This window comes from Oryctolagus cuniculus, chromosome 8 (genome assembly GCF_964237555.1).
Source record: "Oryctolagus cuniculus chromosome 8, mOryCun1.1, whole genome shotgun sequence".
NCBI classification, from domain to species: Eukaryota; Metazoa; Chordata; class Mammalia; order Lagomorpha; family Leporidae; genus Oryctolagus; species Oryctolagus cuniculus.
The window spans coordinates 93,206,328-93,230,767 of NC_091439.1; the positions used below are offsets into that span (position 1 = coordinate 93,206,328).

Consider the following 24,440-nt stretch of genomic DNA (forward strand, 5'->3'; position numbering starts at 1 on the left):
ATTGGAACACCTGCATCCCATATCAGAGTGCTTGGTTCAAATCCCAGCTACTCCATGCTTCCCATTCTGCTTCCTGCTAATAGAGGAAATTGGGAAGCAGTGTATGATGGCCCAAGTACTTGGGTTTCTGCCACTCACAATGGAGACCCAGACGGAGTTCCTTGCTCCTGGCTTCTGCCTGGCCTGACTCCAACTATTGTGGGAATTTGGGAAATTAACAAGCTGATAGAGGATTCTCTCTCCCCCATTTCTGTCATTCTGTCTTTCAAATTAATTAATTAATTAATCTGTTAAAAAAAATAGGCTATGGGGTCAATGTTAGGATGTAGGTGGTAAAGCCGCTGCCTGAGATGCTGGCATCCCATACAGACACTGGTTTGTGTCCTGGCTGCTCCACTTCCAGTCCATCTCCATGCTGATGGCCTGAGAAAAACAGTGGAAGATGGCACAAGTGTTTGACTCCCTGCTATCCATATGGGAGATCTTGATGAAGTTCCTGGTTCCTGGCTTGGGCCTGGACCAATGCTGGCCTTTGTGGCCATCTGGGAAGTGAGGCAATAGATGGAAGATTCTCATTCTCTCTCTCTCTCTTTCCCTCCCTCCTTCCCTCCCTCCCTCCTTTCCTCTATCCTTCCCTCCTTCCCCTTCTCCCTACCCACTCTGTCAGCGTCTCTCCCTCTCTCTCTGTAACTCTTTCAAATAAATAAGTAAATAAAATATATTCTGTGCTAATGGAATAGTGTAATTTAAAATTAGCACAGAAATTCTTGAGAGATTTCTTATTTGAAACTAAGATGACTGTGTTAATGAATACATTATTATGGGTATGGATATTGTGGCAGCTGGTTGGGGCACCCACATCCCATATGGGAGTGCCAGTTTGAATTCCAGCATTTCTGCTTCTGATATACCTTCCTGCTAATGCACCCTGAAGGGCAGAGTGTAGTGGCTCAAGTGCTTGGGCCCCTGCTACCCACTTGGGAGAGCCAGATGGAGTTCTGGATTCGTGGCTTCAGCCTCACTCAGCCCTGGATATTGCAACCTCATGGGGAAGTGAACCAGCAGATGCAAGATAAATCTATCTGTCCGTATGTCTGTCTCTCTCCTTGTCTCTCCTCTTCCTTTCTTTCTCTTTCCTTTCTTTCTCCCCCTCTCCTTTTCTCTGCCTTTCAAATAAAACATGTTTAAAATAAATTAGTATAAAATGTGTGCCTAACTCTAGGACTCTTGTGTAACAGAAATGAAATGAGCTTTACAGTTGAATTTGGTGTGAGTAATTGCTCTGCACTATTATGTTGTTATTGTAGGTTAGTACTTAACTTTTTTGAGCCTCAATTTTTAATCTATGAATCAAAAATTTAAATATATCACACAATTGATGAAAGTATTAGAAATCATATATGCAAATTGTTGAGTGTAGCCTTCAACCACCAAAAGTGTTTAATCATTGCTAGGTATTTTATATTTATCTTATTAAGTATTAATATTGAATATCTTGTGCAAAAGATTTGCATGCTAGGTGGTTTGTTAAATTGAAAGTTTGGACATTGTTTGCCTTCATGTTGTGAATATTTACTCTTAATTCTCACTTACGTTTTCTTTATTTAAAGCATCTTTCTAAATAAAAAGAATGATTATGTCAAAGGACAAGTAGTGCTTTTTTCCAAGTTTTAGTTGTTGCATATTATTAATATCTGATATATCTCTCAAGGAACTGGTGAAGTATCTTGTAGAAAAGTCTAGCCCACATGCTATGGAATTGTGTTGGATAAGTGGAACCAGAACAGGAACTATAGCTATCCTCCCATTTGCTCCATCTGTTGTCACCAGGTACCCACCAAATTGTGCCCTGTGATTCCATTTCAGTTCCTAAAGATGACTAATTCCATAAACATCAGTTTTGGCGCTTTTCATTCGTGTGATATTTGCAGGAAGTTGAAAGAGATTACTTTTTTTTTTTGCAATTAAGAAAATTATAAGAAATACTATGTTTAATACCTATTGTATTTTTAGATGATGGAATAGAAAATATAATTTAATAGCCAAGGCATATAAATTTAAAATAATTGCATAGGACTAAGGAAATTCGGAACATTATTTTGGGAACTTGTGTAAAACCTCAGTTGCAATGGCATCAGTATACATACTCAGTTTACAGAAAGGCTTGTTTTTAAAAATGTGGACACTGAGGACTTTGTTTTCAATTATAAATAGAGGTTTCCCTTATTAGTCAGACGTGAACTGTAATAATACATTTTGGAAAGGTTTTCAGTGGTCATGGGTCAAAACAAAAAGAATTCCTTGGTTTACTATAAATTATCTTAAAAATTGAATCAACTAAGAACCATTCGATTCTCTTAGAGTGTTCCAACATAAATCTTTATATGAAGTTAATTATTTTTGCTTTCTTCTTAGAAATTCTGATTGAGATCTTGAGTTGTCACCATGTATATTAGCAATGTAACATCTTCCCTGTTGTAAACAGAGAATCAGATTCAGAACTTTAAATTGTGACTCATGGTATCTTTTAAATTCTTCTTTTAAATTCCTGGCCACAGGACTGAGAGTCAAGCTTTTTCCATGGACTAACTACTTTTAAATATAAATTAAGAATATATTTTTATAATGTATTATATGACTCTAAAATGTGAAATTGAACAGGATTAAGATTCCTTATGAGGATTAAGAAGGCAAATTGATTTACAAATGGAAACCAAAGTACCTTACATACTGCCTTTTCTGGGTAAAAGATGTTATTTTAGGAGACATAAAAAGTCATTTTTAATGTGTTATGAAAAGAGTAATGACATACGTAAGCTCAGCCTTACTTAGAAGTGCACTTGAGGATGGTCTTCATAAAGTTCTCTGAAAGCAAGTGATGTGAAGGAGTTTTGATCATAAGCAAGCTATTCCTGCCACAACTGGGTTTCATTAGTAAGGACCCTCTAAATATTCTACCCTATCTTGCTAGTTTCCATAGTGATTGCCTGGCTCCCCAGAATTGTGGTTTGTTACAAGTATTTGAAATTAAAACTAATGAAGACCTGGACGAGGTGACTAGCAGTAGGATAGGGTGATGAAGCTACACCAGACAGAGAATGAAGTGAAATTGGTGGAGTTTCACAATGAAGCAAATATTGGAAGCCGATCGAGTAATCAAGGGATGACCCAGAATTCAAATCTGGATGAGAGAATTCTCTTTGCCAGGTTTAACATTATGAGCAGAAATAGGCTTGATGGAGGATGACAAGTGGATACTATTTTGGATATAACTTTTAAGATGCACTGGAACAGTGATTGAACTAAGAATTCTATATTTACCACAGATTCTTTCATTAGCTTTTAATTGAGAAATTGTATTATTTTTGAAATGCAGAAGCATATGAAGAGTTGTTATTAAACTAGCTATAAAATCAAAGATGCAGGCCTCTGCTTTAGAATTACTTTTTCAAGGGGTAAGAATTTGGTCTACTGGTTAAGATGTCTACATCCCACTAGAGCATGCATTCAAAATCCAGCTCCATTTCTGACTCCAGCTTCCTGCTGTTGCGCACCCTGGAAGGCAGCAGTTGATGGGGCAAGTAGTTGGTCTTCTATTTCCCGCATGGGAGAACTAGGTTGAATTTCTGGCTCCCAGCCCAGCTCCCCGCCTCACCCCCAGTGTTGGTCTTTGGAATGTGAACCAGCAGATGGGAGCTCTCTGTCTCTCTTGGGAGCTCTTTCTTTTTGTCTGTCTCTCTGTGTCTCTCAGATAAATAAATGTTTAGTTAAATTTTATAAAAGAATCACTGTTTCAGGAACAAGATCCAAAGCAGTATTACATTTGAGAATATAAATCATGATCAGTGCAGAACTGGGAGGAGTTCATAACACAGACCAGTGCCAGTTTCTTGCAAGGAAATACAGTCCTTTTCTTAAACAACAGACATAAACTTGGCATGCTGATGGCCAAGAAAGTTGTCTACTTAATCATGGTGCTAGAGTCTAATTTGCTTCTTTTTTGTATTTCTGTTTCGGGGCATAGAAACTACCTTGAATTTTTGGCATCTTTAGTTTGAACAAAATTATTTCGTACTTGACTCTGTTTCTGAAATTTTAATTGGTAACCACATAACCAATACAATATTAAAGGCCACTAAGTTCATCCCCACTATTAAATCAATCATTTGTTCAAACTCAGATTACAAGAAGGAAAGAAAAACAAATACATGTGCATATAAAATATACTCCCATCCATCTCTTAAGAATGCTTACATTTTCATCATTAAGTTTTCTTTAGGCAGTCTACTTTTGGGGAGAGAAAGGCTGTATTTGTATGACATCATTCAGCTTTTCATATTTTTTATTTAAGCCCTAGGCCCTTAGGCATCGCCTCTCAAATTACAAACCATTCATTCACCAGAAGCTTTGTGTTAAAGTAATTTTTTTAATTACTTCCTACCAGTGGGAAACAAGGAATAGTGAGCCTTTATCTCCTAGATGCCTTTCAGGATTTTCATTTTCCTTCATGAACTCAAGTGCTTGTGTTGCTGGTATGGTTGTCATGGTGCTGCCAAGGAGTGTCTTTGTCCCAGGTGGGAAACATGGAGAAGTCAGAAATGATTTGGGAGTTGCTCCTGGTTGCTGGGGAATGAACTCTGCAACAAGAATCAGAATAATGGGAAGACTATTTTATTTTAGTGGTGCTAGAAGCTCCTGAGGCCCAGCAGCCTCTGCGAATCTATAGACACATCGGTAGGTGCTGTAATGCTTTGTATTTGGATATTCTCATGACCTGTGCCCTGATCAAGGAGAATCAGTAGTGGGCTTTGTAATCACCCCTCCTTCCTCCACACACATATTATCAGCCCATAGAAGTTAATTTTACCATGTGTTTTCTTAGTAATTGAGTCATATACATTATATTACTAGAGTATTAAGATATGTCAAGTTACAACCGTTCTTCTAGGTAGTTATTAAATTACAGACTTTTCATAGCTGTATGAAAATTTCTAACTTAACCTAAGGGTAGTCATTTGTCAAGGCTACCACTGCAATTTCTATGGAAATACTAATCATGTTTATAGAATTTCTTTTCAAGTTGCTTGGGTATATTTCCCATTCTGGATGGGTATTTATAATAATTACTGACAAAATTAGTGGCAATATGCAGATTGACTTATTGTTTAAAATAATCAAGAAAAAGAGCAAGGGTTAAAGAGTTTTCAGATGTGAAGCATAACAGATAATGATTTTTTCTTTTTTGAAACATGTAACTGGGCCTATTCTACTTTCTTATGAATAGGTTCAATGGCAGGAACTTGTTTATGAAATATATAGGGTTGGATTAATGTGTTATATATGTAACCATATTTTTCCAATACAGAAATGAATTTAGAAAGATACAGACTATTGAGAATGAGTTATATTTAGTTATTGGTGTGGCATTAATGGGAGAGTGAGAATCAGAAGGTTTTAGGTATAGCTGAATGACTGATGTGAAGTTAAAGGTAGTGGATGCATATGAAGGCAGAAAGCTAATTCAGAGAATTTGGACTAGATCTTGATTCTTAAATTATTGTCTACCCAGAAGCAGTTTAAATTATTGATTCATCAGGGAGCAGTTCATACCATCAAAAAGCTTTATTAGTATTTTACATGTATTTGCTCTTTCTGAATATAAAATATACCCCATTTTCAAAATATACTTCTCGTGTTTACTTTCACTTGGGTCAACTCTTTTGATTAGAAGGGAATGACCCTATTGTTATTAAAGTATTAGATATACTTCGACTCTGCCTATGAGAAATATGCCTGCTTAGACATATTTTAAAGCCTGTACTGACTTTCCTTCCAGGAAAAATGATTTACAAACTTCCATGTTAGTGAGTGGGGAGCGTTTGTGTATGGAGTCCACATGTTTCTTTTTTTTTTTTTTTAAAGGCAGAGTTAAAGAGAGAGAGAGAGAGGTCTTCCTTTTTCCATTGGTTCATCCCCAAATGGCTGCCATGGCCGGCGTGCTGTGCCGATCCAAAGCCAGGAGCCAGGTGCTTCCTCCTGGTCTCCCATGCAGGTGCAGGGCCCAAGCACTTGGGCCATCCTCCACTGCCTTCCCGGGCCACAGCAGAGAGCTGGACTGGAAGAGGAGCAACCGAGACAGAATCCGGCGCCCCAACCCGGACTAGAACCTGGGGTGCTGGCGCCGCAGACGGTGGATTAGCCTAGTGAGCCGCAGCACTGGCCCACATGTTTCTTGAGGTTTAATAAAATTTGATCATTTACATTTATTTTTCTTATATTTTATATTTTTGAGTTTTTGAGTATTGTATAATACTTACACATCTTTTTTCTGCATAGTGCAATATTTCAGGACATGATTACAGCATTAACTGATCAAATCAAGCAGCTGGCATTCTCACCTCATCACTTCTGTTTCTCACTTTGGTGATTGATATTTTTCAAAAAGAGAATTTGCTGTACATTAAATGTTATTTATTTTCCTATAATTGTTTTATTTTCCTTGTTGGGTTATAGGGTATTTGTGGGGAGCAACTGGGAGCAACTCGGACTAGACTAAGTTACTGGAATTAAGACTTATTCTATGCATCTGCTCTCCCACAATATGGCGCTGGGAGAGGAGGAAACAGCTTCTACACAGCTGCCTCCAGTTCAACCAATAAACTGTAGGACCTGCTCCTGATTGGAGGAGAGCAGCGTACTCGGCATGTGGGTAGCAGAGTTGGGATTGGTGGAAGAGGACTATAAAGGAGGAGAGAGAGAACATGCACCAGGAACATCTATCTGAAGGAACACCTGTGCAGCCCCCAAGAGAGCCGGCCGGCGGTGTGCCGCTCCCCCGCGGAAGTGGGGAATGTGGCAGGGGTAACCGCCCTTCCACGGAGGTGGAAGGGACGGTAGCCAACCCGGGAAGAACCAGCAGCAAACCCGGGGAGGGCCGAGCAGACAAAAGAACAGCGCAGGGTTTAGTGTCGTTCCTCCACGAAGAGGGGGAGCGACAGGTATTAAATATTAATTTATGAGGATTAATGCAATAGTTAATGAACATGTTCAGTTTTGCAAAGTTGATTTTTGTTATTGTTTGTGGTGAGCCACTTACCTCCCTTTGGAATATTCATATGGGTGTTTTCCCAATTCTTCTCTTTATTTGCTCTTTTTTTTTTAAATCCCTGTCTCCATATGTGGGCATCTTTGTGGTATGTGAGGTAGAGACTAGTATTATGAGGGACCTTCCAAAAGTTCATGGAAAATGCAATTAAGATATATATACTTATATCACATACACACACACATACAAGCACATACAATTTGGTGCAAAAAAAATCACCTCTGAAATCCATGCATAGTTACTACTCATTTTTCTTGAGTTTTTCAAGACCCCTTGTATATGTTGAAGAAAAATGGAACCATGGGGAAAAATAAATGTAGCATAGATGTAATAGTTTTATTTCTACGTTGTTTGAGTTTATATTATGAGGACTGCAAATGAAAATGTGAGTACTCCTTAAAACAAATGCTCTTCCAATGCATGATTCCATAAATGGACCTGAATATTGGGCTTGTTCTTTCTATATGCTAGAAATTTTACTCTCATGTTCAGCTCTAATCTATGTGGTCTGGGTATCTAAATTTAAAATTTATTAATTGGATTTCTTGAACATGGAGCTGTGTGGTGGAAGAATTTAGGAGTGATTGGAACCATTTCCTGACATAAGATTATATGGAGTTTATTGTAGGCAACTATAACCAGTATATTCCTTTTTAAGTTTCAGCAACTCATTAACTATCTAAAAAATATTTGACAAGTCTGAATGAGGCATTAGTTCAAAATAGTTTTTTTTTAATCTTTCAAAACCATTGTAACTACTTAAATTCTCTCATGTAATTTATTTGGTGCTTTTGGCCTGAGAGATTTGTTTATTAATTATTTCAGAGCTCTCATTAATAGTATAAGCATCTTAATGCTTTATATATATTCAGAAAACAGCTTTAAAAATAGAATATAAAAGAACTTTAGTTCTAAGAAACTTTCATCCAGTTCCTGTAAAAGACTTTTGGTCTCTGGTATAATTTACAAATCTCGGTGACCTCTCAAAGTGTTAAGGCTATGTGGTACTCAATCTTTTTGTACCCAAGGTTCAGTCCTGTGTTTCAGTATTTTGACAAGGTTTGTTTTCATATTTTCAAGTGTTAGCAGGTATTATTCCACATGCTGCGGGAATAAAAGGAAGTCTCAATCCCTTTTGGGTAAGATAAGTGAATGACAAAAACAATTTTTCCTTATGTCCTGTGCAAAGACACCTGTACTAATAAATTGCCATCAAACTATCTTTAGTAACAAAAATTTAGGATATCAGAAGCACTTTATAGTGTCTTAATTCCAAATTTTGGATGACATGTAAGTGAAACCAAATGGAAAGTGATGCAGAGGTACACGATTTTGCCTCAGTTCTTGAAGCTGGCCTTGGCTTTGGAGTCCTGTGGGCAGTCACAGTGGAAATCACTGCTGGATAGAGTTGATGAACCTCTCTATTTGTGTTTCAGGGAGATAGACTTAGATTAATGAGGTCGGAATATGTTTCTCCTCTTTCAATATCCAACTTCATTCTGTTGATGATCTAGCTCCAGTAGAATTCTCCAGAAATATGGAATCAATAAGGTATATACTTAAGTTTATGAAAGGGACTTTATTAAGGTAATTGGATCACACTATTATGGTAGTTGAGAAGTTCCATTTTGAATCACCTACTGAGTGGAGACCCTGGAATGCTGGAGTGAGCATGGCTCACTCCATGTCTAGGGACTTCAGAACCAGGGAAGCCAAGGGTATAACTCTCAGTTTCAGTATGAAAACCTGAATGCCACCATGGGGTCACTGGTATAAGTGGTAGGGACCAAAGACCAGCAACTGATACAAAGGCAGGAATGGAACATGTCCCAGGTGTCAGAGACCAATGGGCAATTGAATGTGCGGCCTACACCCAGCTGGGTCTTCTCATCTATTCAGCTCAGACTCGCATGCTGATCACTTTTGGAAACACCCTTCCAGACACCTCCAAAATAACACTTTTCAAAGTTTATAGGTGTTCTTCAATCTAGTCAAGTTGACACTTCAAATTAATTGTCACACTAACATTTAAAAAATCGGTACAGCATTTGTATGCCTCAGGTAAGGTTGCCATCATCTAAGTTGCTCTGGGCATCTTTTCATCACTCTTCAGCACTCTTTCTCTTAAATTTATGGAAGAAATGTTTTAAAGTGACAGTGCAGATTTATACACATTATTGTGTATTTTATGATATATGAAGATTATTTTATAGATTACGATTTAAGGTAAGGCTACTGGATAAAATATTTATTAGAGTAATTACTCTGGAATAAAAGCCTGACCCCTGAGGAATTTGCCGTCTTTCCTAATTATCTGGCCCTTGTTATACTGAGATCCAGGACTTTCATATTGCTTGGCTCAATCTGCAATGTATGCAAGGCTTATTCATCTATTTCTTTCTTTCATCCCTTTAAGACGACTATGATAAAGCAACTCGGATAATTTGAATTAAGTTTAAGTCTTATACCATTTTATATCCCAAGTACGAATTAAGTAAATGGAAAGTCAAGAACTTACTCTGTGTAGCAGGAATTACCAGCAATTGGTAGCCAGGGTTGGGCATTAAGCCGAGCAGTTAAGATTCCAGTTAAGACATCTACATCCTACATCAGAGTACCTGAGTTCAATTTCTGGTTCAATCTCCTGACTCCAGCTTCCTACTAATTTGCTTTCTGGTAATCAAAAGTGTCAAATAATTATGTTTCTATCACCTACAGGGAGACCTAGATTTTGTTCCTGGCTCCCAGCTTTGGCTCAGTCCTTACTGTTGCAGTTATTTGGGCAATGAACCAGTGTCTGGGAGCTATTGTCTGTCTGCATCTCAAATAAAAGCAAAAATTTGGCATTTCTTTTAGCAATAGAGTGATTACATGGTGACACTTATTGATTTTCTACAAATGTTCATCTAGAAGAACTGGAGTGTCTTTTCATGTATCTGTTAGTCAGTTACACATCTTATTTGAAAAATGTCCTAGTCCTTTGCTCACTCTTTAGTTAGCTTATTTTTTAGCTATTGACTTGAGTTACTTATATACAAAGGGTCTTCAAAAAGTGTGTGGAGATGTACATTAGTAAAATTATGTGTAGATTTCAAAAATTCTTTATACCAGAATAAATTCATAGCAACTTGTTATAGTGTGTCTGGACAGGGTCTAGTTTGAGACACTAAAAAAAAAAAAAAAAAAAAAATAAGGCATCAGTTTGAATTGAAAAGAGCCTCTATCAGAACAATATGAATTCAACATGACTTAAAGAACAAACATGAAATTTATGGCTGATCTTGGGTGGCAAAGTAGTTAAATCTTGGATGTATTATAACAAGTTTATGGAGGTACTGCCCCCAAAGAAATCAGTGTACAAATGGATAACTCAATTTAAGAGGGAATGAGATGACATTAAAGAGGAAGCCCACAGCACCAGGCCATCCACAGCAGCTGGAAGGTTAACAGCAGAAACAATAGCCAGCACCATAGATATTTCAATTGGTTCAGATGACACAATTGTGACTGAAAAACTAAAATGTAATAAACTGCTCCACGGGTATCAAAACTGAGATGCTCAGATCAGCTGCAAACAAGGCAGATCTCTCATTTTAAGGAAGTAAGATCTGGTTCTTGAAGCATTTCCTCAAAGAATTATAAAAGGAGAATAAACATGGCTTTACCATACTGTCCTGAAAATAAAGCACAATCAAAACAATGGCTACAAGAGGTGAAAGTGGTCCAGTTAAAGCAAAAGCAGACTGGTAACGACCAACGATCATATAGTTTTATGGCATGCTCAGACATTTTCCTGTTGACTTTCTAGAGAGCTAATGATGATAATGTCTGCTTATTAGGATGGTGTTTTGAGAAGGTTAGCCAAAGATTTAGTAGAAGAGCACCTGGGACAGTTTCCAGAGTAAGTACTCTACCATGACCTGGCTCCTGCTGATTCCTCTAATCAAACACAGGGCATTTTGTGAGTGTTTCTCTGGGAAGTTATTAGGCATCCCCTTTAAGTCCTGACTTGACTCCTGTGGATATCATTTTGTTTCCCAATCTTAAACAACTTTTAAAGGGAACCTATCTATCTTTAATTAGCTAATAATATATATTAAAAAAAGAGACTACATTGACATGGTTAAATTCCCTGGACCTTCAGTTCTTTAAGGATAGACTGAATGAATGTTGTTATTGCTGACAAAAGTATCTTCAACTTGATAGTGCTTATACAGAGAAATAAAGTTTATTATTTTTAAAAGGATTATTCCTGTATTTGAAAGGTAGAGTTATCGAGAGAGAAAGAGAGAGACAGACACAGAGAAGGCTTTCATCTGCTGCTTTGTTTTTCATAATAGTTGGGACTGAGTCAGGTCAAGGCCAGGAGCCAGAAACTCTATAGGATCTCACACTTGGATGGCAGGATCTCAAGAACTCATACTGTCATTTGTTGGAGAGCACATTTTTTTTTTTTTTTTGCATATTAGCTGGAAGCTGGATTAGAAGCAGAAGTGGCACTCTGTCCTATGTGTTCAGTATGGGATTTGGGTGTTCCTTATAGTGGCTTACCCACCTGCAGCAGAACACCTGTCCCTGAAGTTTATGTTTTTTTTTTTTTTAACTTTTATTTAATGCATATAAATTTCCAAAGTACGACTTATGGATTACAATGGCTTCCCCCCCATACCGTCCCTCCCACCCACAACCCTCCCCTTTCCCACTCCCTCTCCGCTTCCTTCACATCAAGATTCATTTTCGATTATCTTAATATACAGAAGATCAGCTTAGTATACATCAAGTATGGATTTTAACAGTTTGCTCCCACACAGAAACATAAAGTGAAAAATAATAGATGATTTTTTTTTAAATGATGATGAAAGTTTATGTTTTTAAGATCTTATTTATTTAGTTGAGAGGGAAACAAGTATTCCCATCCATTAATTCACTCCCTAGATGCTTTTGACAACTGTGGCTGGACTTAGACTCAATTCAGATCATCCCACATGAGTAGCAGAGACTCCGTAATTTGTGCCATCACTGCTGTGTTCCACGGTCCACATGAACATGATGCTGAAGCCAGAAGTTAGAGATGGGTATTGAACCTAGGCACTCCAATAAGGACAATAAGGGTCGCAGGCATCTTAACTGGTATCTTAACCACTAGACCAGGTGCTTGCCCAAAGTTTATATTTTTTATTTTTATCTTTCAATCCTGTTTTCCATGACCCTTTTGAAGCCAGTCTGTAATTTGGATATTAACCCCCTATCATGTATAATTTGCAAATATTCTTTTCTTCAGGTTGTCTTTTTCCTTTGTTGATTGTTTCCCTCCCTGTGCAGAAGCTGTTAGTTTGATGTTGTCCCACTTGTCTGTTGTTATTGTCTGTGATTTTCGGATCATATCCAAAAAATCATTTGCAAGCCCAGTTTCATGAAGTTTTTTTTTTCCTTTACGCTTATACGAGTTTTATAGTTGTAGTTTTTACATTTAAGTCTTTAACCCAGCTTGACTTGATTTTTGTGTATGATATGAAATAGGGGTCCAGTTTCATTCTTTTACATGTGGATATCCAGTTTTCTCATTGTTGAAGAGACCGTACTTTCTCCTTTTTGTATTTTTGTTCCCTGTTGAAGACCAGTTGCCAACACATGCATGGGATTATTTATAGGTTTTCTATTCTGTTCCATCAGTTTGTATGTCTGTTTTTGTGGCAATACTGGATTGCTTTGATTACTATAGGTTTGTGGTAGACTTTGATAGCAGGCAGTGTGATGCCGCTGGGAGCTTGGAAGGGATTGCATAGTATCTGCAATCTCTATATATTAGGATATTTTAATAGCATTAAGTCTTCCAATCTGTGAACATGAGATGCATTCTATTTATTCATGTCTTTATTCTTTTTTAAAGATTTATTTATGTATTTGAAAGGCATTTGGGGGTGGGAGGTGGATGGGTGGTTAGGTATGTTCCATCCACTGATTCAGTCTGCAAATGACTGCAACAGTTAGGGTTGGCCAGGATGAAGCCAGGAGCCAGGAGCTTTGTCTGAGTTTCCCACATGGGAGGTAGGCACCAAGGTACTTGGGCTGTCTTCTGCTGCTTTCCTAGGTGCACCAGCAGGGAGCTGGATAGGAAGTGGCCAGCTGTGGCTCGAACCAGTACTCTTTGGGATGCTAGCTTTGCAGGTGATGTTTAACTCACTACACAACACTGACACCTGTCGTCTTTATTCTTGATGTGTCGATATGAAGGCTTCCAAACAGTTCTTAAGGATGAGTAATGGGTAGTTCATTCATATAGAAAGGCAGGGAGAAATAAATGTTACACTTTCCAAACAGTATCCTTATTGCACAGTTGTATTTTTTCTTTTTCTTTTTCTTTCTTTTTAAAATTTTTTATTAATGTAAAGAGAACAGATTCCATGTATTACATAGGTACAGTTCTAAGACTATAATCATACTTCCCTACCTTTCCCATTCCCTCCTCGAATCTGCTTCCTTCCCTCCCATCTTTTCTTTTCATTAATATTTCCAAAGATATAATTTTCATCTATATAATCACAAGCTTAATTCACCACTAACCATACTACTCAACAAGTAAGATGCAGGGAAACCACAGGTCCACAGAAGTATAAAAAAGGGCTAAAAATGACAATCAAATCACAAGATGTCTGTTTAATTCCTAAACATGTTTTTGTATTCTATATTAACTGGCATACATCAGAGAAAACATATGATATTTGTCTTTTTGAGACTGGCTTATTTCACTAAGTATAAAGGTTTGCAGTTGTATCCATTTTGTTTCAAAAGACAAAATTTCATTCTTTTCTATGTGTGAATAGTGCCCCATAGTGTATATGTACATTTTCTTTATCCAGTCATCAGTTGATAGACATCTGGGTTCATTCTGTATCTTAGCTATTGTGAGTTGAACTGAAATGAACATGGGGGTACAGTTATCTCTTTCATATGTTGATTTTATTTCGTTTGGGTGAATTCTCAGAATGGGATGGTTGATTCATATGGTAGATCTATTTTCATATCTCTGAGGAATTTCCATACTGTCTTTCCCAATGGTTGTACTAGTGTATGTTCCCACTAACAGTGTATTAGAGTAACTTTTTCCCCACATCCTCACCATGATTTAAGTTATTGTATCTCTGTAGTTAAATATTATTATATATCCAAACTATTGTAGTTGCAGAAATCATGTGTCAAAGGATTATTGAAAGAGCTCTTATTAATTTTCTTTGTAATATTTTATACTTGTAATTTGGGATGAGGAATGGTAAGATTTCAAGTGCACAATAGCAAAAACCAGGATTACAAATGTAGCTATTGTTAGTAGAAGTGAAATTTAATCTTCCTAAGCACAATTTACCACACAATTCGTAACTGAAAATGTACCACACAATAGCAATGACATCCTAAATAACTAGGAAAAATCTTGAAATTTTCAGTTTTATGTATCTATATATCTTCTTTGGGATCCTAGTCTATTATTTTCTTTTCTACCATATATAGGCGAATAAAGCATTTTATTTAATTAGCTGATTAAAGACAAGTAAAATGTAGAAATGGGGTGTTTATCATTGATTTTATGTGCATCAGAAAATACATACTATTAAAATATTCTCCATGAAACCATAAATATACTTTTGCAGATTTTCTAATTTTTTGTCCAGAGATAGTTTAATGGTTTTGAAAATGACAGAGGTACTATATTCAAGCCTCCTTTGCTACAAATAGAGAGGTCATCTGTTTTAGTTTCTTCAATTCTTGGCAATAACAAGGGAAAAATTAAGACCAATCATCATGGCAGTTCCTTAGCCTAGGTGCCCAGATCCAGTGACTAGAACTTGGAGAAAGCTTCACTATTATGCACAATGGAAAAGCTAGTAAGTGAAGGGGAAACTGTAAGTGCTCAGTGTTATATCCCTTAAGAATATCCCCCCCCAAAAAAAAATTTAAAAAAAAAAGAATATCCCTTACCTTTCCAGGTATAGGGACCTAAAATAAGGTAAATAAATAACTATTTTAGAAATGTAATTTTGCTATTATAGCAACATGATACATTCAGATAGGATCACAATTTCTTTTCAAATCCCTTTCCATACCACTCCCCAGATCTTAATGGACATTTCTATGAAAAGTGTTTCTTAGCCAAAGAAGATAGTACAACTATGTTAAATTTATTAAAGTTAGCTAAGCATACCCCATATAAACAGATTTAAACATTTGAATCTTATCTTTTGAGCAATTTTTAAAATTAGGTCTTTAGTCTGGGTCTTTGTAATGCTAAGGAATAAAAATATAAACATTGGCTTTTTGGGATACTAGATTAATATGTGTATCTGTAATCATCTTTGTTATTTCTATCTCATAGAGAAGGAAAAAGAGCTCCTATATTTGAGCTCTTTAACAAATAAATGAAGGCATTTAGCAGAGCCTTTATGCCTTTAAAATATGAAGATGGAACATTAAGTTTTGAACAAATTAGGTTATTATTGATACAAGTTACCTAGTTATTATTGTGTGTCTATTAGATGCTATTTGCTTATTGGATGCTTAATATGTGCTCTCATCAAATAGTATAGTATTCTTTAGTTAAAAATTGCCCTAAAGCATGCAATTAAAACTAAACCATTGTAGAGTTATCATTGTAGTGAATGGTCTAATGATGTTATGTGGCTTTAAAGATATCAGTGGAGGCTGGAATGTTTGAGGGCTTTAGGTGGATTGAATGATGCAAGGGGTTTTGAATCAAGAAAAGAAGTTATTCATTCATGCATGCTGAACTTCATTCATTTATCGATTCATTTATTTTTAATTTCCCCAGGATGAGCCTCCTGTCTCATCACCTAATTTTTTTTGGGACCTATCTGTCCATCCGTCCGTCCGTCCATCCATCCATCCATCCATCCTGTATTCATTAATTATCTCCTGAAATGCCCACAACAGCCTGTGCTGGACCAGGCAGAATTTAGGGGCCACAGCTGCATTCAGATTTCTCACAGGGGTGACAGGAACCCAAATTCTTGGATCATCTGCTGCCTCCCAGCCTCATTAGGTGGATGATAGGAACTGAAGCACTTGGATCATCATTTTCTGCCTCCCAGGCAGAATGCTGGATAGGCAGCAGAGATCATTCTTAAAGAAGGAAGACAAAAGTTAAGGCAGGGGCCAGCGCTGTGGCATAGCCAGTAAAGGTGCCCCCTGCAATGCTGGCATCCCATACAGGTGCTTGTCGAGTCCTGGCTGTTACACTTCTGAAGCAGCTCTCTGTTGTCGCCTGGAAGGCAGTAGAAGATGGCCCAAATCCTTGGGCCCCTGTATCCTTGTGGGAGACATGGAAGAAGCTCCAGGTTCCTGGCTTCAGATTAGTCCAGCTCTGGCCACTGTGGCCATTTGGGTAGTGAACCAGTGGGTGAAAGACCTCCCTCCCTCCCTCTCAGAGGTGACAGTGCAATCTGGGTCTCCTACAGCATCAGCTGGACGCCAGATATTTGAGCCATCACCTGCTGCGTCACAGGGAGTGGATTCACAGGAAGCTAAAATTGGAGACAGAACCGGGACATAAACCAGACACACCAATTTGGAATGTGGGCATCTTGATGGGTGCTTAACTGCTAGGCCAAATGCATCCCCTCCCCCAAATCACTTGTTTCCCTGTCCTGAATACTGTGCAAATGCTCTCTTTTTCGTTTCTACTCCAAACTTGTAGGAAATTGTAACCCATAGGATTTTGTGTGATGGTAGAGATGTTGCACATTGGTGCTGTCTTGCAAGGTAGCCACTAGATATCTTTTGGGATGTGACTAGTGCAACTGAAGAGTTGAATTTTTAATTTTATTTAATTTTCATTTAAATAGCCATGAATCATAGCCTCTGTGTTGGACAATGTGCGTGTAGGTTTGCACCATGTTTATATCTTTCTGCCAGTTCTCATATTTTCTTCATAAGTTTTATTTTATGTGAGTATGCCAAGAGTTATGTGACAAAGAATAGGTGGAGGTTATACCAGTTTTTCCTCTTTACTTAGCATTGCTTAGGAATGGAATAAGTCTTCAATAGATATTGAATGAATAAATGATTGAGTTCTGATATTCAGAAATTTTAAGTACTTTGCCAGGGGAAAATAAGTTAAAATTTTGTTCCAAACTCTGAAATTGATAATAGAGTATAAGCTTTGCATGGCCCTTTAAAACTGAATGAAGGATCTTTCAACTCATACAGGAAGGTCAGAAATGAAATACTAGAGGCAGCCAGTGTGGCCACCTAGAGGTGACCCTGATGTCAGATATTCTCTTTAATCTTGGGAGAAGGTTACAAGGGGACAATCTGACTGAGCACTTAGCACCTCATGGCACCTCAGCTTCCCCTTATCAAACCCAGCCTGTGTGATGACCTCCCCTGGGGACAGGCTCAGTAGTTCAGCAGTGGGGGTGGGAGTGGGGGGTGGATGGCACTCAGGAATGGGATGCATAGAGCAGGAGCGATCATCTGCGTGGTGCTCCACTTCTATGAGGCAGGGCTTGCTGACTTTGTCACTGTGGTGTCTGTTACAGGTTGCTTTCTGTTATTGTAAAGGCACCTTTAAAAAATATCATACAAACGTTGATAAAGGTGAGCATGGTTCCCTTGGATGATACTGGTCTTTCCAGTTTTCCTAAGTATTTATGTTGGATTTGAGCTCTTTGGCCCCTTGTAGATGCTTTCTTTTTTCCATCATTGTTGTTGCCACATTTCTCTAAAAACATAATTTCTTTTGCTCCCTCCCTCATATCACATGGTCTCATCCAGCTCCCTCTCAATTTGGCTTTCATTCTCCCTGCTTTATATAAACAGCTTTTCTCCGGATACTTAACAATTGAAGTGGACTTCTTTTCTCAGAACCTATTTTCTTGGGCCTCTTGATGGCTTTATTCTTTTAGCATTTAAAAACAAAGTTTTAAAATTTACTTGAAAGGCAGATGACCAGGAAGAAGGGAGAATTAGAGAGATCACTCACTCACTGGTTCACTCCCCAGACAACAGCTGAGACAGCCCCAAAGGAAGCCAGGAACTCAATACTGGTCTCCCACATGGGTGTCATCTATCACCTGCTGCCTTCCAGGCTGCATATGGGCAGGAAGCTGGAGCCAGCAGGGCTGGAAGTTGAACCATACCCTCTGACGTGGGATCTCAAGCACCTGCCCACTTCATGGCTTCTGATCTACAGAGCACTCTGTTTTGCTAAGACGTGTGTTCTTCAGTCTTCTGATACATTCAATGGAGCTTCCTTACCCCTTTATGTCTTTAGTCAACGATTTTGAATCTTCTTTTTTCTTATCATTCTTTCATAGTTTCAAAAGAGGTGCTGTTTTCATGGCTTTCACGTATTTTCACTGAATATCTGCAAGCCTTTTCTGACATGAATTTTAAAATCAAACAGACCTGGATTCACATAACAGTCCTGCCCCTGATTGGCTTTGTGACCTTGTGCATTTGGGAAACTTCTCCAGATCCTGTTGCCCCATCTATAAAACTGAAATTCTATCCACTCGGAGATGCTGTTGATGATATGGTACCTTGCACCAAGTGGGCATTTGACTTGTAATCTTTTCCACATCTTCCCATTTTATGTGTTAAACTGAATGAAAGGACTTCAAAAACTTTTTGTGGAAAACAGAATTAAAAGATAGGCTTATTTTGGTGCCAATTAAATTTGAAATTCATGCACACAAGGGAATTTTCAAAAAGTACATGGTGAATGCATAATATGAACAAACCATGTATGAATTTCAAAGTTTTTTACACCCAAATAAACATCATGTAATTCCCTCTTTTTAGAGTTTTTGGAAGTATTTCATAGTTTATATCCATTTCTCATATTTGTTTCCAGAAAGGCCTGTTTATGCCAGATTAGAAAGAAACTTATACATTTTTTAAAAAATGTGCTCACAAAAATGATATACTGTGGTGTGAGGTCTAGAAAGATCTATCTCCTGTCATGTGTAGTATAGAATATACTCAAGTCCAGAACAGAGTACCGGGAGAAGGGAGGCTACAGGTAAGAAGTGATGAGGCATCCAGTATGCCAACCCCAGTGTAGAATCATCTAAGAGCATTGCAAGCTCACTTGGCTAATCCTCCACCTGCAGCGCCGGCTCCCCAGGTTCTAGTCCCAGTTGGGGTGCTGGATTCTGTCCCGGTTGCTCCTCTTCCAGTCCAGCTCTCTGCTGTGGCCTGAGAAGGCAGTGGAGGATGGCCTAAGTGCTTGGGCCCTGCACCTGCATGGAAGACCAGGAGAAGCACCTGGCTCCTGGCTTTGGATTGGCACAGCGTGCTGGCAGTGGTGGCCATTTGGGGGGGGGGTGTGTGAACCAACGGAAGGAAGACCTTTCTCTCTGTCTCTCTCTCACTGTCTAACTCTGCCTGTCAAAAAAAAAAAAAAAAAACCCACAGGAGATAAGAATTATGAAGAATGTAAAAAAGACAACTATAGAAGTTATATTTTTCCCAGTATTCTAGTGAATGCTTTTGTGCATGTTTGAAATATAAGCATAAGTGGGCTTTGGCTCACTTATTATTATTCAAAATAATTCAGTTGAGTCATGGCAGGCTTTGCGACTCCTTTCTTGGCCTTTTGTGAAAGCACATGACTAGACTTGTAGAAGATTAACCCCCTTCACATTTCTGTAGGAAAGTAAACAGATGCAAAGCAGCTCCATCACTTTCTCCCTCTCTGTTGTGCATTCAGTATTACGGTGGGCACTGAATTATTTTGAATTCCCCCAGAGAGGCCAAGGGCAGTCAATGGCGACTGTGAATGAGGGCCCACTGAAGGGCTCAGTTGTGGGTTTTCTCGGCCTTTCACTGTTCTTTTTGGCATTATTCCTCTGAAAAGGTTCCCTCTAAGAGTGGGGTCAGGCCTAGAGACCTTTAGAGCTCTTGAAGTAATCCACCCTTTAATCTGTTCCTTCCTGTGGGAAAATCAGTGTGGTAAAAAAGCGAGAGAGAATGAGAGTGCCAGTATTTGTATCAAAATATAGACTGTTTTGAGTATTTACTTTTAATTTACTACTGTTCTTTACATAACTATAACGTTTTCAAATTCAGTTTCTTGATAAAGAAAATGTTCCCAAAACTTAATAAATGGTTCCTGAGGATCATTTTGTGTCATCATATGCTAAAGAGCTGTTCTTCTTTCAGCTCCTGTTTCCTACTCTGAAATATCATTTCATTAATCCAGCAGATTTATATGTTTAAAAAATAATTATATACCATCTTGTTATAAGATTAATAATTCTATACCCTTTTCATTTCTCTAATCCTGAATTTGTTTGCATATTCTGTCTACAGAAAAGATCAAGTATGTATTTTACCATTTTATGTCAGAATATTATGTGTGAGGATAACAAGATTTCAGTGTTATAATGACAAACTTGATGACAGTGATAGCACAAATGATGACATCCATTAGGAATGCGCTAGTAATTTGGAGATAAGATAGTGATGGAAGACTTTTCCTCATTTTTTGTATGTTTATTTATATTATTTATTTGAGAGAGATCTTCCATCTGCTGTTTTCTTGCTTCCCAGATGCATGCAATATCCAGCAAGGCTGGGCCAGGCCAAAGCCAGGAGCCCAGAATTCAATCTAGGTCTCCCGAATGTCACTCACTGGTAGCAGTGGCTTAACCACTTGAACCATTCCCTGCTGCCTCCCTGGATCACATTAGCAAGGTGCTAGGTCAGAATCAGAGAAGCTGGGACTCAGTCCAGGTACTCCAATGGGATATGGGCATCCCAAACAGCAACTTAACCTGCTGAGTCACAGTCTCCACCCCTTTTGCTTGTATTTTATTGCTCAATCTTTGAAATTCAATTATGTATTCACTTATTATATTTTTGAAAAAAAGAGTTAAAACAACAAATAGGGAATTTATTAATCTGAAAGAAGCAGTATTTTCATCCAATTTTCTTGTCTGTTTTGGATTCAAGCCTATAAAGATAATATCTCATAGCAGGTTTCAATTCCAGTCTAAAAATTCCAGATGATAAGGAAGAAGGAAAGGGGAGAGAGATTAATATTTCCATTGCAAAGTATCTGATGGATGAGAGAAGAAAGTTTTTTAGGCACAATTTTTTGAAGACCAAGTCATAAAAATTTCCTTCCTATTTCTTGTTAGAACTAAAATAAAGTTAGCTATCTCCAAGATCTTTGAAACAACAGAGTACACAAATATGAAAAAAGAGGGGCTGGTGTGGTGTAGCGGGCAAAGCCACTGCCTGTAATTCTGGCAACCCATATGACACTGGTTCGGGTCCCAGTTGCTCCACTTCTGATCCAGCTCTCTGCTAACAGCTGGGAAAGGCAGCAGAGGATGGCCCAAGTGCTTTGACCTCTGCGCCCATTTGGGAGACTGGATGAAGCTCCTGGATTCTGGCATAGGCCTGGCCCAGCACAGGCCATTGCAGAGTGAATCAGCAGATGGAGTCTCTCTCTCTCTCTTTTCTCCTTCACTCTCTGTAACTCTGACTTTCAAAATAAATGAATCCTTAAAAATGATTTAAAGAAATAAATTGATTTTTAGCAAAGAGGACAATCAAATAATTTCCATTCCTTTATCCCTTGGACAGCTCCTCTGTTTTTTTTTTCACTTGTTAAACTGTTTTTGGAGGACTTTGATGGTGTACTTTAAATCCAGCTGGGTGCCCTACCCTGTGCCTAATTTAGGTACAGGTGGAAACAAGGAAAACTCTCAGGATAAGTCAAAGCAGTGAATTTTTACTGTGAAATAAGTCTATAATATAATCATATGATTTCCCCACTACTTTGAATGCAAGAGGTAGAATTTTTTGGTATGTATGAAGGCAAGGCAATGCAATGTTAGTAGTGTGGTAACATAGTGATTGGTGAAGCTGTATTTGGGCAAAATTGATAGAGAAACATAAAGGCCCTGAGCTCATGGAGCAGAGGGACGGCCACAGTAGGGAGAGCTGGGAAAAGGAACAGGTCCATGATTAGTTACAACTGTGCTTGGCATTGAACTCCCTTGGTGCTGCCCCTTCCTCTTGTTCCCAGTTGGAATGTCGAGGGTGGGTCACAGCTCTAGTGTTTCTCAGGGGACGCTAATGAAATATGAGCAGGATAGTAGAGTAAAAAGACCCTGGTATCTAAGAGTCAGGGAATGTGACCCAGGGTTCTCATTTTGCCATTAGCAGTAAGGCATAAGGATCACACTTCTCTTATGTTTGGAGCCCTATCCAGTTAGATGTACTTGGTTTTAAGTCCCTTGAAGTACCACGCATGGAGCTTGGCATCTGTAACATTCATAATATATTTTTAGAGTGAAAATACAGAAGCTTGCTGATCCTAAAAATAGTGTGGGATATGGTAGTTTGGTATGTTGTCCTTTTTTCTAGGGTTTATACTAAGTTCTTAAATATTAAATGTTAGGGGATGGGGTGTTGATGTGGTGGTTAAGTAACTACCCGTATATCAGCATCCCACATCAAAGTGCCTGGTTCACATTTTTCCTACTCTGCCTCTGATCCAACTTCCTGCTAATGTGCATGCTGGGGGCAGTGGATGATGACTTGAGGACTTAGTCCCTGTGGGAAACCTGGATGAAATTCCTGGCTCCTAGCCTTAGCCTGGCCCAACTCTGGTCCCTGTGGCATTTGGGAAATTAACCAGTGGATGGAAGATTCTCTCTCTCTCTCTCTCTCTCTCTGTGTGTGTGTGTGTGTGTGTGTGTGCCATCTTCTGCCCCTCTGCCTTTCAAATAAAATGAGAAGAAAAATATGTTAAGATCCCCGGATTTTAGATGACTTTTCTTTAAAAGATTTATTTATTTGAAAAGCAGAGTGAGAGCGAGCAAGAGAGGGAGAGAGATCCTCCATCCACTGGTTTACTCCAAAATGGCCACAATGGAGGGGGCTGAGTCAAGCCAAAACCAGGAGCTTGGAACTCCATCTGGGTCTCCTACATGGATGGCAGGGTCCCAAGTACTTGGGCCATCTTCTGTTGCTTTGCCAGGCTCCTTAGCAGGGAGCTGAATTGGAATCAGAGCAGCTAGGACTCCAGCTGGTGCCCACATGGGATGCTGGCCTCAGAGGTGGCAGCTTAACTTGCTAGGCCACAATACTGACCCCTTAGGTCACTTTGTTATTTTTTTCATCATACAGTCATTTTATCTGTGATAGCTATATTCCAGTTTCTCTGTGACTATGTTGTGTTTTCTCATTCTTAACTACACTGTTGGACAATTTCCTGGGTTTCTAGTCCTGTTTTTTAGGAAGGTTTTCATGAGATTGAGCAATAGATAATTGCCATTTTTTGCAGGTCCAAGACTGTTGAATATTGAAAATTTCAAATGGTGCAACTCAAGTTCATTATCCATTCTGCAGTCAAAGAGACTGAGTCCCTGCTTCTAGTGTTTGAAAGGTGTCTCATGGCTCTCCTAACCTTCCCACTCAGCCCCCTTCTTGTCCTAACTCTCAGGGGCTCCCCTGATCTGCCCTTGCTTTCCCTTGGCCTGTTCTATTCCCAGTCTCTTTCACTGCCTACATTCCAGCTGCACTGAATTTCAGTTCCTAGGCTGCTAACCTTTCTCTGCAGTGTTGGGCCTATGGGAATGACATTCCCCATAGTAGAAATGCTGTCCCCTTGCTTCCTCCCATCACTAGCCTTCAGCCCTGTACTTGGCTTGGTCAACACCCATTTCAGCAGTTGGGGAGAGACTATATATATATTTCGTAGATACAATAATGCTAAGCATTTAGTATTTGGGAAGTGAAAAGTACTGTGGAGAGATGGGTTTCCTTCCCTATAACTACCCTGACCCTGCATTTCATATGTCCCATTTCACTGATGGTACCAGTAACCGAGCACTGTACCATAGATGTGCTGGATGAGCAGAGACTGCAGAGGGAACAGTTTCCCTTGTTTGGGATCCATGAATCTGGCAGTATAATTTTCTAAGGCAGTCAGTTCATAGTGAGCTCAGAATGACTTTCTGTGACCCTGCACACAAAGGAATTCGTTTAAAAAGTTAGCCAGAACCCCCCCGCCTCCCCTCCCACCCAGAAACCTATGGAAAATGGTTCAGCACTGGAAAGTTAGGAAAGGGGGGCAGTTTCCAGGACTTGTGGGTTTTTTATTTTTATTTTTCAGAGATTTCGGGCACTTAGAAAACAGCTTAGGAAGTGAAGCATTATCCCAGACAGGTGCTTTTGCTAAGCTTTGGAAAGCTGGTACAAGAGAAATGCTACTGAAGCCTTCTCTTCCGTCACAGAGAAACATACCCTTTGCTTCTTCCTGTGTTGTAGCATTTACTTTGCCAAAGTATGAGTAATCAGTATA

General features: G+C 38.7%; 1 protein-coding gene across 8 annotated transcripts in view; it reads left to right on the forward strand.

The window, feature by feature from the left end:
- Window positions 1–24,440, forward strand: part of ADAMTS3 (ADAM metallopeptidase with thrombospondin type 1 motif 3) — a 319,865-nt gene that overhangs the window by 150,900 nt on the left and 144,525 nt on the right. The window lies entirely within an intron of this gene.